Raw genomic sequence first — 17,916 nt, 5'->3', positions numbered from 1 at the left:
TGAATTTTCTTATAAGAAATAGAAAGTGAAATTTTAGTTTAATAATTTTAAAATCGTCTCTTTAAACGCGTAGTATATTATTTCGACCGTTTTTTTATAAGGCTAATAGGTTTTTTTAATTATAATTTACATCTAATTTAATTTCATAAATTAGTTCCCCTTATTGATTTAACATTATAGTATTATTATTAATAGTTAGGAACAAGACTCACTTAGTTTCAACTATCTTTTACGGTAATAAACTTTGTTTTTTTCCTCCTTGCTAATATTGTATCTACTATATTATAACATTAACTTAAAAGTACCATATATTTTATGTGCAAATGCAATTTTATTGTATTTTCCTCTTTATAAACAAAATCTTAAAAATGTCGTGCTGTAGCACGGGTCCTATACTAGTTCTAGATTAACTGGTCATAGATGACACCAGTTATAGGCTCTAATTCTCAGAATATGATGTAGTTTGCCAAAATTCTAAGTCAAGTCTCAAGTCCAGCAAAATATTAACGAAAACTCGTAGACTATGCATATGATTCTACTAATAACATGTCAATTAGCAAGGCTTAGGCATAAACGGCTGAAAATGCAATGTCATCATTGAAATACTACCGTTCCGACTCGACCTATATGCTAAAATAAACGTGCAATTTTTTGGATTTTTGAAATTTTTTTTCAATTTTTTTGGATTTTCTGTATATATAATATATAAGAGAAAATAAATAAAAATGCAAGACAAAATGTAAACGTGAATGCAAGAAAATGAAATGCAACGCAAAACCCTTCCCCAAACCAAATCACACAATGTCCCCATTGTGCAAAATCATGTAATGAAATAAAAGGAAAACGGGAATTTGCGTGAAATTAACTACATAAGACATGAAGTAAGAACTCGGAAACTCACAAGACTTTAAGCACAGCAAAAGGAAACCTCCCCAAACCAGCGTGAGCTAGGAGGTTTCAGTAGCTCGCAGTGCTACCAATAAGTACCTGAAAAGACAAATAATACCACGCATAAAACGAGAAAACAATTATTGAAACGCAACATTATGTGTAAAATAAAGAAATAGAAATGAGTCGGAGAATAAAGTGGAAAGAAGACTCCCTCGACTCCGCAAATCGACCAAACACAGCAGGGGAATGATCGAAAACAGGTACAGCAGCAAACATGGTCGATCGACCACATTACCCAGTCGATCGACCATGTTGAACAGGAACAGAAGCTCCTGGAAGTCGCGGCTCAGTCGATCGACCATAGGAGGCAGTCGATCGACTGGAAAACCTCCTGTAACTTTCTGATTTCTTCAATTAGCTCAATAACTCGAGCTATTATGGTCTATAAACCTGCAAATACACACAATAACGCGCCCAAAATTGCGCAAAACCCAAAGCAATAGTCTAAAGTGTATAAAATCCTAAGAAAACTTATTAAAATGCGAAGTCTCGCGCACACGAAAAAACGGTAAATGGTCTTAAAAAGCAATAAAATGTATGTAAAGTCTCAATCAACTAATAGTTGATTAAGAACGGCCACGGAATGGCCCACTTGCTCGGCTTCTGGCTACAAGGGGTAGCCTCTACAGTGCTCATCTCCTCAGCTGCACTCTTCTCAACTCCAACATCCGCTAAACTCAACGGATCAACGGCTTCAGCATCTCCCCAATCAATGACCTCTTCTGGCTCATCAGAATCCAAGTCGGACTCCGTCGCTTTGACTGGCTCATCATCGGGCTCCTCATCAGTGCCATAGCTAAGACATCCTAGGCCGCCTCTTTGAACGATTGGCTCCTTCACAGCTGGAGCAACATGCGGCTCTTCCTTCTCTAAACCAGCTCCTGCAATATCCAAAACAGAAGAATCTTCGTCCAATTTGCTCCCAATCTGGGGCGGAGGTGTTATAACAGGAATAGGCACAGAAACAGGCATATCAGGAAGCATAAAATAGGATTTCTTTTCAGAAACCGTATTACAAGTGACTGGCCACATGGGGTCCTTCTTCTTAGCCGTCTGGGCAAAGACAATGGAGCGTTTCCCTACTTTGAAGGTCAAAGTCCCTGAACCAACATCAATAACTGCACCAGCAGTGTGCAGAAATGGTCTACCCAATATGATAGGAATGTGGGCATCCTCGGGCATATCTAGTACAACGAAGTCAACAGGGAAGAAGAACTTTCCTATTTGCACAGGAATGTCCTCTAAGACTCCTATAGGCTGGACCGCAGATCGGTCAGCCATCTGTACTGTCATGTTGGTAACTGCAAACCTAGTCAATTTAAACTTCCTAGCAAGACTCAAGGGCATTACACTAATACTGGCTCCTAGGTCACACAAGGCCTTCTCAATAGAAAAGGTGCCAATACTACATGGAACGGAAAAGCTACCTGGGTCTTCTAGCTTATGGGGTGCAGTGTGGGTCAAATAAGAGCATGACTCCTCAGTTAGTGCGACAGTATGCACAGTTTCAAGTGACTTCTTCTTAGACAAAAGTTGCTTCATAAATTTCATGTAAGCAGGCACTTGATTAACTAACTCAAGAAAAGGAACTTGTACGTTTAAGCTACGAATAACATTTTCAAATTTATTAAACGATACCTGATCCTTCGTCGGCACCAATCTCTCCGGATAAGGGGCTAAAAGAAGTAAGTTAGCCCTCTCCTCTAAGTCTCTCATGCCGACATCGGTGGATTTAGGCTGAAAATCCACTACCTTCTCCTTGTTGTAGCTTGACCCTTCTTCAGACCGTCTAAAAAATGATCCATTAATCGTCATCGGGTCATATTTTGGAACCGGGACTGACCCATCAGCATTTGGGTCTTGCCTCAATATTTTCGGAGTCGTCGTACCCCGAAACAAGTGGTCCCTCAAGTTGTCTGGCATTGGAGGACGAAAAGACTCACCATCAGCAGCGTTGTCAGTCGATCTACCATGTAGGTCAGTCAATCGACTGACATCTACATGACCAGAAGCTACTGTATCTCGCGGACTGGTCGATCGACTGGGTATATCAGTCGATTGACTGATATACCTGGTAATCGTCTTTTTCTTTCCACTGTTCGTTCCAGCCTTCTTCTTACTCGGTTCCGCCTCATCTTTTTCAACGACATCCTCAACCATAGCGGGTCCATAAAGGGTAGACCCACTCCTCAAAGTAATGGCATTAAGGGTCTCTTTTTGATCCGGTTGCGACGGTAATTGCCCCGGAGCTCTTGTTGCACTCTTGCTAGCCAATTGAGCAATTTGGCTTTCTAACATTTTCATCCCGACCTCTCTAGCTTGAGACTCTTTCAGCAACAAATTTTTCAATTCGGCAAATTCGGAGCCTTGGGACTGCTGCTGCTGCTGAGGAACATACGGAGGCTTTTGGAACTGTTGTTGCTTATGAGAGGGCACATAATTCTTTGTTCTTCTTCTTTGTGGAGGTGGAGTTGGATTCAGGGCATTTTGGCTACTCCACCTCAAGTTAGGATGGGTATTCGGCTCAAAATAAGTGTTTGTCTGCCTATAATATTGAAAGGCAGCACAAGACTCATAGGGATTAGGACAGTTGTCTGAAACATATCCTTCTCCTCCACATCTCTTGCAGACGAAAGGACCATCTGAAACAACATTCACATGATAGATCCCTCCTTTTAAAGCTCCTCCTAACTCGTACTTATCAAACCTCGCCATAAGAGCCTCTAGTGCAGCTACATAAGAGGATTCAGCACTCCTCCTTTGATTTCCTTGGAATTCCCATACTCAGCTTTATGGATGGCCAAATCATCAATAATTTTCCACCCCTTAGTCTCTCCAACATTCTCCTGGAATCTGCCACTAGCTGCCGCATCCAGGATAGCTCTCTGATCGTCACAGAGCCCATTATAAAATTGATTGCATAGACTTCATTTTTCGAACCCATGATGCGGAATGGTTCGCACCAGCTTCTTGAAACGGACCCACGCTTCATGAAAGTTCTCATCAGGACCCTGTTTAAAGCTCGTGATCTGAGCTCTAATGGAATTAGTCTTCGAGGCAGAGAAATATTTCTTGTAGAATGCTAGGGCCAAAGAATTCCAGTCAGTGATCCCATTAGCAGCTCGATCCAGGTCTCTCGTACCACTCCCTTGCAAAGATCACGAAGAGAGAATATAAACATAGTTTCCTTCACCTGGTCCTGGGTCACACCGGTTGGTGGGGGTATGGAACAGCAATAATCGATGAATGTCTCCATGTGCTTAGCTGCATCTTCATTTGCAGCTCCCCCGAATTGGTTCCTCTCAACCAGGTTAATTTAAGAAGGCTTCGGCTCGAATTTTCTGTTCTCCCCTAGTAATGCGAATCCCTTATAAAGGTTCGCAGCTGTCGGCTCCGAGTGACTGGCTATACTTGCTTCTTCAGCCATGACTGGAAAATATGGAGATGTGACGGTCTCAACTGAAGAAGTGGAAACAGGAGATAAATGTGGATCCTCCTCAAATAGCTCGTTCTCGTAGTAACTAGACAGAGTACACAGCTCTTCCTCTGTCGGCAATACTCTAGATGATCATCTCAACTCACGCAAAGTCTTCTCAATCTCGGGATTTAACGGTAGTAATTCACCACCCTGTGACCTGCGCATAAGAAGAAACTACAAATAGAATATAAGAATAGTTTAAGGAACAGATGTCCCTTAAACTAAGAAAAGACTAAAATAGAAACAACTAAAAATTTTAAACAATTGCCTCCCCGGCAACGGCGCCAAAATTTGATACCGTCGTTTAGTATCAAAAATAATATTTATAACCTAAATACTACTAACAGAAGCTAGTGGCAGTGAGGGTCGAACCACAAGGAGGCGATGCAATTAATAGTTATTCTATTTAAGTCCAATGGTAACAGTGTGGGGGAGGTTTTGATTTGATTTGATCTATAGCTAAAGGCAATAAAAGACAGTAATTAAATAAACGGAAGAAATCAAATATTAAAAGGGTGCTAAGATGGTCGGTTCACTATAGTTTCGGCGGCAGTACACTAGGTAGGTCTAAAACAAACACGTGAGACGGGAAAATAAGAAGTCCTCTCGGTCCATTCTTAACAGGTAGCATCTTTCGATCTCGCTACAGGTCCCTAATATCACTAATACTGACTTTCGTCCTGAAAAGTGACTAAAAAGGCTAAATTAACTCATCTCTCGATCTTAGTAATTTAGTCGTCTTAATTAGGTAGGCTATCTCCCTTCCCTATATTTCGATCTTTATTGGGTCGGTCAATTCCTAAACATTCAACTAGTCGCGTGCACTCGATTCGTCAAACATAGCAATTAAATTAATTACAACAAAGTAAAGCTCACGTGGCCAGTCGATCGACCAGGGAACCCAGTCGATCGACCATGGCGCGATTTAGGTCATGCTATTCTAATGCCGCCTACACTACAGATTCCCTACATCCTATCACAAGGTATTTAGCTACTCATGACTACGACGAAAACAACAATAAGATTAAGGAATAAAACTACTGAATTCATGATTGAAATAATTAAACAAACAAATAACATAAAACGATAATATCGGCTTCGGGAAACTAATCTAGCAATTTCTAATCTATGAACAAATAGAGTGATAAAACTGAATTAAGAGCAGAAGAATACCGTAAAAGCAGGGAGGAAGATCAAAAACCGTATGCAAAAGTAAATTGTATTGAAAGGAATTATTCTAAACTAATGAACCCTAAAATTTTATGATAAACTAATTGATACTTGATAAAAACTAGATAATCGTATATGGATGAGCAGGTTACGTTATATAGAAATATCACGTAACTTTATTCTCAAAACCTAAAACACAATGGGCTTCCTATTCCTCGTTCTATTAATTCACGCAGATTAGCGGCTTGATCGATCGACCACTGTGAGCGGTCGATCGACTGGACTGTAATAAACAGAAGCTACTGGAACTCGTGATCTGGTCGATCGACTAAGGGCAGCGGTCGATCGACTGAAGTAGCTGATACTTGACTTCTAAATTCTCGTGGATTTGTCTTTCGGGCCTCGAAATGCGCACCAAGCTCGTTCCTTGAGTAAATACTTCATGACAAATGCAATGCATTGTACTCGGGGATGGATTTAGCTTGATTTCCGCCGGATTCTTCACATTTCTGCAATAATGTACAAAAACACGAAAGTAGACGGAAATAGGGAGAATAGTAGCATAAACTACATAAATGAGCTCTGAAATGCGTGTAAAATGAGGTGTAAAACATCATATAAATGACACGCATCAGCATGCCCTTGAACACGATGAGTTAAATGCCCTTCAGTCGAAAATTGTGCTAATACTATGTCGTATGGAAATGGAGTTTATGCCAACCTTTTTCACAATTATGGTTCACCTATTGATTTACTTAGTCGAGGAGGCGAAACTTGGTGGTCCTGTCCAGTATAGATGGATGTACCTTATTGAAAGGTAATTATCAGAGACTATTTAAGTGGATGTTTTAAGTGTTTTTACTAAACTGATTTTATGAACTCTCTAAAGGTATTTGGCTCACTTAAAATCATACGTAAGTAATAAAGCGCAGCCAGAGGGATCAATTGCTGAAGGGTACATGCTTGAGGAGACAATCATATTTTGTTCAAGGTATTTGGAAGGTATTGAGACTATCTTTAATAGATCAAAGAGGAATGATGATGGTATTCAAGACATGATTGATTATTTATTTCGCTCTGGTGGTAGAGTTGTTGGTATGATTGAAAAAGTACGCCTAGATGACAAAAGTTTAAAACAAGATCACCGCTACGTTTTGCTTCATTCCGATGAGATGAAAGAGGTTCTTGAGTAAATATAAATGACTTTCAAATTTTTATAATTTATCACCCATCCTTAATATAATCTGGTAATGATTTTTTTTCCAATTCTTTTAAAGTGAATTTCTTAATTACAAGCGGCGGGAGATGGTCCATCTCAGTGTTACCCAAAATAATGAAAACGAGTGGATTATCAAAGAATTTGCGGAATGGTTGCAAGCACAGTTTCACCCCTTTTAAAACTTCGGAATGTGGCTTATCAGTTTTATATTATTCATATTGATATAGTTGTCTGTTGTCATAGGTGCAAAACCTAGATACAAGTACCCCAGAAAGACAACTTAGGAAAGCTTCGGCAGGTGGTTTAAATAATGATGGTAAAAGGATGATGGGATTTATGATCAATGAATATAAATTCCAAACGGTTGATCGTGAAGAAAAGCGAAGAACTCAAAATTCTGGAGTTATGGTCGAAGCTAATGGTGAAACATATTATGGAAAACTAATGGATATTTATGAGTTAGATTATTTTGGCCAATGAAAAGTTGTAATGTTCAGTTGTGCTTGGGTTGACATACACAGAGGTGTTAAGAAGTTTGAAGATGGGAGTGTGTGTGTCAACTTTTCTAAGCTAATGCATACTGGTCGAAATTTAGCCGATGATCCTTTTGTTTTCTCGTGTCAAGCAAAACATGTTTTTTATGTCGAAGATGAGACGCAAAAAGGATGGTCTTATGTAATTAGTACAAAACCTAGGGATCTTATTGAGACTTGCGAAATTCTGTAGAACTAGTTTTTGTATACTTTTGGTATTAGATGATTTTAATTATTAATCTAAATAATGTTTTTGGTTTTGGTTATGCAAATGTTGCGAGCAACTCTTTCCATTTACTATATTATTATATGCTCGTTGACCTTTACTATTATATACAACTAATGGATTTAATGTTTATTTTAGGATTTATTATCGAGTATCACGTTCAAGGATGAGTTACCGAAGCAAAAGGACCAGGGCTCAATTTAAGGAAGCTGATGGGCCAATGCCACCTCTAACCACACCACCATCTCTTACTACGGAATCAGTAGCATCATCTCTTACTACGGAATCAGGTGCTACTGATGACAGATGAGTGCTATTTTACCCTCAAAAAATCAAAATAGTTGCAGTTGTTAAGGCACCGCAGCAACAGCCATCGCTAAAAGATTGTCGTCCTGATGCAAATATTGATGAGCCTTATGCTGCAAAGGCTTCTTTTTCAAAGACCCAAGTCAATCCGACTTTTTAAAAAACTAAAAATGGCCCAAGTTCATGAATCCAAATCTCACACACTTTTCAAGAACATGCAGCTGAATATGATCAACCTGACCGAGCTTTTACTCCAAACCCCTTACTTTCAAAGACCCACGCCACCGCAAATTCTCATGATCTTGCTGCTAGGAAAGCTCGCGAAATTTCTGCCAAACAAATTGATGCATCTTCAAAAACGGGGGAACAAGCCCAAGTAGGAGGATTAAACCAACCGGTACGTTGTGGAAAAATTCTACTTCCTTTACTACAACCCCTGTAGTTTCAAAGACCCACGCCACCATAAATTCTCATGATCTTGCTGCTAGAAAAGCCTGAGAACTCTCTGCCAAGCAACTTGATGCATCTAAAAAAAGTGGGGAACAAACACAAGTAGGAGGGGTTAAACCAGCCGGTACGTTCTACAAAAACTTTATTAAGAAACCTGACGGATCTCAAAAAATGGGGAAATAGGCACAAGTAGGAGGAGTTAAACCACCTGATCCGTTGTGGAAAACTTCTACTATGAATGATTGGTCTTTTACGACAAATCACCTACATTCAAAGGCCCATGCCACTCGAGATTTGCATGATTCTGCTAATGGAAAAGCCCCACAACTCTCTGCCAAATAGCCCGATGCATCTCAAAAATTTAGGGAACAAGCACAAGTAGGACAATCTGATGTCTTGTGGAAAAATCCTCCTACTAACTCTTCCCGAGTTTTGACTCTCAAGTCCACTAGTAGTAGTGTAAGGCCTGCATTATTGTCAATGTCTCAACCCACTTGTCGTCCGCTACCATCTGAACTTGTTGGCATAACCAACAATGGGTGTAATAGGTCTAACACAATTGAGAAATCATCGGTCGAGCATGAAGAAGTTCTGAACCAGCAAGACGCTAATGTAACTCGTCTAAAAACTTTCAAACCGAAACATAATAGTGTGATACACGATTGGCCTGATAATGTAGAATTTGACGAAAGTGAGGAGGTTATACTTATGGGTAAGTTCTCTTTGTTTAATTTTTTTTGTCATGGTTGGTTTTCTGAATTCTTTTTGTTTAATTTTTGTTGTCTATGTGAGAATCTCTGGTTTCGTAGACGAGCGCAAAATTACTACACAACCATTATTATCATATCACGTCTGTAGATGAGTTGTCAGTGTTCGCTAATTCGTGGTGTTTTATGAGCCTGTCCATCGCTACAGTATCATATATTAATATTTACGATTAAGCTTTCAGTTTTGGTCTTCATCGTTTTAAGATCACTTACGCGAGTAAATGTATGTAATGTGTTGTTTTGTCTACTTTGATGATAAATATGTTTCTTAATTTAAATAATTATACAGAGACTTTCCTACTTAATCTATGATTGATTTTGACATATTGCTCGACTTAATGATAACTTGAGCTAAGAAGTATAAAAATATGTTTTAAGATATGAACATATGTATTTATGTGTTTTGGTAGATAATGAAGGAAATATTGGAAAGGTCAGCGATTCAATTCAACTGCATGATGTATGGTGTACTAAAGGGAGGTATTGTGTCGCTTTTAATGAATTTCATCAGCCACTCAAAAAGGGAGGACACATCCTCGTTAAATTCATTGGTAATATGGCTCGGAAGGAAAGATTTTGTCCAATTGGAGATACAAATTGGCACCGTGTGCCTGAAATTTTCAAAGTTGAAATCATTAAGTGTATTCGGGTATGTTGTTACTAACTTCATAACATGGACAATTGTGCTAGTTTGGTCAGCTTATATTTTTTGTTTAAATTAACCTTTTTTTTGTTCGAAGGATCACTTTGTTATTCTCGATGGTGATGGCTATGACAAAGGTATTCTGAAGCGTGTAGGCAATAGTGTGAGAAAATATAGGCATGACTTGAAGAAGACTTTTTTTAAACCCACGAAAAAAACTAAACAAGAAATCTATCAAACTAAACCAGGAGAGGTCCCTCTTTATAGTTGGATTCATTTAATGGATTATTGGTATTCTGACAAGGGAAAGGTATTTGCCCAAATATTAAATAGTTGCTTTCATTATCTTTACTATTTTTTCATTATGTGAGCACTCTATGTAATGTCTATTTTATTTAGTGCAGAAATTTTTTGAATGTGGAAAAGAGGCCCATGCATCACAAAATCATGTTCACACAACCGGGTCAACAAGCTATGCTAATATACGGGCGAAGTTTGTGAATATTTTATCCTTTATTGATGATTACCACCATCTTTACATTTATTTAGAATTAAATAAAAGTTTAGGTGTAGAAGCTAAGTACTTAATGATGACTCACGGGAAGAAAAGAACAAAAGGGAACCAACTGAATTGGAGGTTTTCAAGCAAACTCATAAGAGGAAAGATGGGTCCTATGTGAAAGGTACAATAACGGAAGAATTTTTGGTACTCATATATAATAAAAATGTTTGATGTACTCTAAAATTTCTTGTAAATTGACACATACTAAGAATTTTATTTAATGTGTGCAGTTGGCTGCTGATACTTATGTTCAATCTTAACTTGCGACTAATCCTACCAAGCCCAAAGCGCAAATCCAAAATGAAGCTTTCAGTAAACTAATGTATGGGGAAGATATCACTAAACACCCGTTAGGCTATGGTTTCGGCGTGAAAAGAAGTGATGTATTTGGGGTGCACGATATTTTAAGGAAAGAGACTTGTAAATCTGGAGATAGTAGTTCTTTGGAACTCAAGCATGTGGAAAAGGTGCAAAATATGGAAGAGGCTGTTCTAAGATTGACTAAGGACAAAGAAGAGCTTTAAACCAAGTTGAATGAGATGAATAATATCTTGTATAAAATCTTGGAAGGTATGAGTTCGGGAATGCCGTCGCCCGAGATAGCCCAACTTGCAAAATCATCCTTGAACTCAAAGGTATTTTTATATTTATGTTGTCTTTAAATTTAATACATGTACTGAATCGTAGTATGATGTAGTTTGGTAGTTTTGTCTATGCTGAACGGTTCTATAGGAATGATGCTCGGTTATATGCCTTAGGGTTAGTTGTTGCCCGCTTTGTGCATGACGTGTATATAGATGGTTAAGAAGCATTTTCTTAGCTGGAGTGTGTGCTGGTGTGCTGGTGTGTTGTTGTAGTGTGGTTAACTAGCTTATTTTAGCTATTATAGGTTGGTTATATGTATATATGTGGGGTTGTAGCTTGTTAACATGTAAGCTTGTGTTCACTTGCTTCTTTACTTTTCAATGCGAAGGTTGAAACTTATAATTTAAGTTTTCAATTTTTTTTTAGTTTACCTTGTTGGATTACTCGTCCCCCCCGGAAAGTATAAATGTAAAATATTGTGGTTTTTGGGAGCATCATGTGAGTAAACAGTTTGGAGGATCCTTCAATGCATTTGGTTCAGTGGCGGAAATGGGTGGCTAGCAGGGGGGTTCAAGGTTCAGGCCCTGAGTTTTTTGTCCCAAAATCTAAAAATTGCATTAGTATTCAGGCCCTGAATTTTTTGTCCCAAAATCTAAAAATTGTATTGGGTACTTTGATATTTAGGTCAGAAACATTGCACAAGCATCATCCAACCGATGCTGTTAATTGCTGCATGATCACAAGATTGAAATGCTCCAACCATTATTGAACTTTCAGCCATGATGAGTACAATAAGTGATGTCCAACGAGTGAATGGGTGTGCGCCTTTACCCTTCCCTTTCTCTGTGTTCTGATCATACTGTTTCCATATATAATCACTCGTGTGATAGTTCTCACTAATGTTTCTACCAATTGCAAAATGATTAAATAAAGCATTAGTATTAAAATTTGTAGGGTTTTAGTTGAAGGAAATTGGGTATCGTTCTATGTAGTTTGGGTGAAACATATCGGATAAGAAAGTGATGGACGTTTTTGCCTTGTTGGTTGAGCTGGATGACATTTTTAGTGGCTGATGAGTGTAAGAGTAGGGAATTGTGTTTTTTTTAAGAGAAGTTCTGTGAGCTGAAAAGATTGGAGTACTGATTTGTATTATTGCATTATCAGTATTGTAACTTCACACCAATGCTTTTCTAAGTTCATGTTGGAAAATTCATTATAAATGCTCGTTGTTTTACCTAATTTGGTGGAGTTATATAGTAGAAAACATTGTTATATGAAAGTTACAATTGAGCTTTTAATGATGCTAATCATCTTTTCTTTTATGTATGGTTTCTTAAGTAGTATTTTGATTTCTTTTCGTTATTAGTAGCACAACTTCCTACTTGATTACCTTGTTGATGATATTTAATTTCCTTGCATGTAAATATCAGACTTAACTAATGGTGGCGGTGCATCCGGATAAAACGACCAAATCTTGAATTCACTTTCTGGAGTAGATTAGTTGCACCTTTTGGCTTAAATCTAATCGTTTGGAGACAATTTATTATTTTTGCGTAAAAACTAGCATTAGTAGGGATATTTTTTATTTGTATTGTTCGGATAAAATAATTACGATATTTTTTTTATTTTTTTTGAATTTTGAAAGCACGTAATTTGATAAATGCAACTTTAATTTATTGTATAAAATTTTGTTTTGTTTCTAGTCAAATTAATGTTGTTTATACACTCTTTAATATATGATGTCATTAGCTAGTAATTTATATGATTTAATTCAAATCGTATTGATGAAGATAGTATTAGTTAATTTGTCTAGTGCCGAGAAAAAGCGTAGAGAAATTCAAAATTTACGACGCAAAGAAGTGTAGATAAACTTTGACGCTTAAAAGCATCGCTACTCTCGACACATAAAGGCGTCTACAAGGTTGATGCTAAAAACCGTCAAAAATTCGTGACGCCCCAAAAAACCACGCTTTTAAAAGCATCGAGAAATAAAATGGTGACGTTTTTAAGCGTCGAGAATAGCCCAATAAAGCTTGGGCAAAGTAAGGTGTGTGTATTAGTGAATTGCGCGAGGCAACCAACACTAACAATATAACACATACACGACAACAACTCAGCCACACTACTCTAACAACACCACCAAGCGCCACCACCGACCACCACACACCTCCCACAACCGACGACCCACCAACAACAACCCAACCAACCCAAGTCGTAGGTCCAACAACCACTAGACCGTGTTAAATACATGTTTTCAAATACTAACCTAATTCCTCGAATTCCGGCCACCACCACCGCAAGGCACCACCTTTCACCACCCCTGGTCTCTTAGGACGGCTGACCCACCACCAAGAACCAACCCCCAACCCAGGTCTAGTCTAAGTCAGACGAACCAGAGGTCTAAAACGTGTGACATTCATGGGTGCAACAACCACAACAACCATAATAACGCCGGTCAACTACCTCCTTCCCGCAGGTCAACGATAGTCTAATGTGGGTCCGGCCACCCCTACGGCCGAGGTCACCATCGAAGCAAGTCAAGCGGTGGTCTAAGAAACGAGTTAGAATAGTTATAAAATCAATACATTAAATTATAAGACGATCTTACCTTGAGGCGATAATAAAAGCTAAGTTCTTCCTTCCTTAAGTCCTAAATCTCTCTATATGTAAAAATATGTGAATAAAACCTGTTATGTAGATCATGCCTTGCTTTTATACTAGTAAAAATGTCGTCTTTAGGAAACTTATTAGGAAATTACTAATTACCATATGTATAACATTATTATTATTATTATGAATATTATTATTACTATTATTATTATATCATAATTATCGTTTATTATTATTATATGAATTATCGTATATTATTATTATTCAATTGCCGTCCCGACTCATTATTCTATTATTTGTTATTTTATTATATCATTCCGTCTTATTCACAATTATTAATTATAAACGTCATAATTAATTATTAAAAATGCTTGAAACGTAAATATGAATTCCACCAAATTACGAGGTATTACAGTCTTCATTCCGTCCTTAAAAAGAATTTCGTCTCCAAAGTTCCCTCAGACTACCTAAGCATTAACTCCATACATTCCAACAAAAATGCTATCATCACACACTTATATTATAAAGATAATCGCACATGTATAATATATAAAGCATAAACAATCGTATAAAACCACAAAAGCAAAGTTATAATAACTCAAAACAATTTTAGTATCACATTCTACCCCCCTAAAATAAACTTTTTCCCGAAGTTTGAAACTAGATACCTTTATTTAAAATCTACGAGTATCTTAAATGCCCATAAGTTATTAATCTCCTAACTAGCTAATTACCCTTCTCCCCATTTCCTTGCACCGTACTAGCTGTTCCAAATATTTTTCCACCATTACTCTGGTCACCTCCATTGCCTTGTCTATTGTACGAGGAGGATAGAGAGAGAGAGAGAGAGAGAGAGAGAGAGAGAGAGAGAAAGTTGGGATCGGGTGAGAACTCCTAAATATTTGTAGAATGAGGATTTGAATACAATATAATAGCTTCTTCAATGCAATATCACGAAAAGTCGGACCTGTCCAAAAAAAAAAAATTATATATTTTTTTTTATTTTTTTTTGCGCAACTATTTTTTTTGTTTGATATTTTTTCGAATAACATGTGATATTCTATTGAAGAACCTGTGATCTAAGAAATGAGTTATAATAGTTATAAAATCAATACATTAAATTATAAGACGATCTTACCTTGAGACGATAATAAAAGCTAAGTTCTTCCTTCCTTAAGTCCTAAATCTCTCTATGTGTAAAAATATGTGAATAAAACCTGTTATGTAGATCATGCCTTGCTTTTATACTAGTAAAAAGGTCGTCTTTAGGAAACTAATTAGGAAATTACTAATTACCATATGTATAACATTATTATTATTATTCTTATTATTATTATTATTATTATTATTATTATGAATATTATTATTACTATTATTATTATATCATAATTATCGTTTATTATTATTATATGAATTATCGTATATTATTATTATTCAATTGCCGTCCCGACTCATTATTCTATTACTTGTTATTTTATTATATCATTCCGTCTTATTCACAATTATTAAATATAAACGTCATAATTAATTATTAAAAATGCTTGAAACGTAAATATGAATTTCATCAAATTACGAGGTATTACAGTCTTCCGTCCTTAAAAAGAATTTCGTCCCCGAAGTTCCCTCAGACTACCTAAGCATTTACTCCATACATTCCAACAAAAATGCTATCATCACACACTTATATTATAAAGATAATCGCACATGTATAATATATAAAGCATAAACAATCGTATAAAACCACAGAAGCAAAGTTATAATAACTCAAAATAATTTTAGTATCACATTCAACCCCCCTAAAATAAACTTCTTCCCGAAGTTTGAAACTAGATACTTTTATTTAAAAGCTACGGGTATCTTAAATGCCCATAAATTATTAATCTCCTAACTAACTAATTACCCTTCTCCCCATTCCCTTGCACCGTACTAGCTGTTCCAAATATTTTTCCACCATTACTCTGGTCACCTCCATTGCCTTGTCTATTGTACGAGGAGGATAGAGAGAGAGAGAGAGACAGAGACAGAGAGAGAGAGAGAGAGAGAGAGAGAGAGAGAGAGAGAAAGTTGGGATCGGGTGAGAACTCCTAAATATTTGTAGAATGAGGATTTGAATACAATATAACAGCTCCTTCAATGCAATATCACGAAAAGTCAGACCTGTCCAAAAAAAAAAATTATATATTTTTTTTTATTTTTTTTGCGCAACTATTTTTTTTTGTTTGATATTTTTTTGATAACTTGTGATATTGTATTGAAGAACCTGTGATATAAGAAATGAGTTATAATAGTTATAAAATCAATACATTAAATTATAAGACGATCTTACCTTGAGACGATAATAAAAGCTAAGTTCTTCCTTCCTTAAGTCATAAATCTCTCTATGTGTAAAAATATGTGAATAAAACCTGTTATGTAGATCATGCCTTGCTTTTATACTAGTAAAAAGGTCGTCTTTAGGAAACTAATTAAGAAATTACTAATTACCATATGTATAACATTAATATTATTATTATTACTATTATTATTATATCATAATTATCGTTTATTATTATTATATGAATTATCGTATATTAATATTATTCAATTGCCGTCCCGGCTCATTATTCTACAATTTGTTATTTTATTATATCATTCCGTCTTATTCACAATTATTAATTATAAACGTCATAATTAATTATTAAAAATGATTGAAACGTAAATATGAATTTCATCAAATTACGAGGTATTACAGTCTTCCGTCCTTAAAAAGAATTTCGTCCCCGAAGTTCCCTCAGACTACCTAAGCATTAACTCCATACATTCCAACAAAAATGCTATCATCACACACTTATATTATAAAGATAATCGCACATGTATAATATATAAAGCATAAACAATCGTATAAAACCACAGAAGCAAAGTTATAATAACTCAAAATAATTTTAGTATCACATTCTACCCCCCTAAAATAAACTTCTTCCCGAAGTTTGAAACTACATACATTTATTTAAAAGCTACGGGTATCTTAAATGCCCATAAATTATTAATCTCCTAACTAACTAATTACCCTTCTCCCCATTCCCTTGCACCGTACTAGCTGTTCCAAATATTTTTCCACCATTACTCTGGTCACCTCCATTGCCTTGTCTATTGTACGAGGAGGATAAAAAGAGAGAGAGAGAGAGAGAGAGAGAGAGAGAGAGAGAGAGAGAGAGAGAGAGTTGGGATCGCGTGAAAACTCCTAAATATTTGTAGAATGAAGATTTGAATACAATATAACAGCTTCTTCAATGCAATATCACGAAAAGTCGGACCTGTCCATAAAAAAAATTATATATTTTTTTAATTTTTTTTTGCGCAACTATTTTTTTGTTTGATATTTTTTCGAATAACCTGTGATATTGTATTGAAGAACCTGTGATCGAAAAAATGAGTTATAATAGTTATAAAATCAATACATTAAATTATAAGACGATCTTACCTTGAGACGATAACAAAAGCTAAGTTCTTCCTTCCTTAAGTCCTAAATCTCTCTATGTGTAAAAATATGTGAATAAAACCTGTTATGTAGATCATGCCTTGCTTTTATACTAGTAAAAAGGTCGTCTTTAGGAAACTAATTAAGAAATTACTAATTACCATATGTATAACATTAATATTATTATTATTACTATTATTATTATATCATAATTATCGTTTATTATTATTATATGAATTATCGTATATTAATATTATTCAATTGCCGTCCCGACTCATTATTCTACAATTTGTTATTTTATTATATCATTCCGTCTTATTCACAATTATTAATTATAAACGTCATAATTAATTATTAAAAGTGATTGAAACGTAAATATGAATTCCATCAAATTACGAGGTATTACAGTCTTCCGTCCTTAAAAAGAATTTCGTCCCCGAAGTTCCCTCAGACTACCTAAGCATTAACTCCATACATTCCAACAAAAATGCTATCGATCATCACACACTTATATTATAAAGATAATCGCATATGTATAATATATAAAGCATAAACAATCGTATAAAACCACAGAAACAAAGTTATAATAACTCAAAATAAATTTAGTATCACATTCAACCCCCCTAAAATAAACTTCATCCCGAAGTTTGAAACTAGATACTTTTATTTAAAAGCTACGGGTATCTTAAAGGCCCATAAATTATTAATCTCCTAACTAACTAATTACCCTTCTCCCCATTCCCTTGCACCGTACTAGCTGTTCCAAATATTTTTCCACCATTACTCTGGTCACCTTCATTGCCTTGTCTATTGTACGAGGAGGATAAAGAGAGAGAGAGAGAGAGAGAGAGAGAGAGAGAGAGAGAGAGAGAGAGAGAGAAAGAGAGAGAGAGAGAGAGAGAGTTGGGATCGCGTGAGAACTCCTAAATATTTGTAGAATGAGGATTTGAATACAATAT

The sequence above is a fragment of the Silene latifolia genome, chromosome 7 (genome assembly GCF_048544455.1).
Source record: "Silene latifolia isolate original U9 population chromosome 7, ASM4854445v1, whole genome shotgun sequence".
In the NCBI taxonomy this organism is placed as follows: Eukaryota; Viridiplantae; Streptophyta; class Magnoliopsida; order Caryophyllales; family Caryophyllaceae; genus Silene; species Silene latifolia.
Note: the sequence above shows the minus strand (reverse complement) of the source record.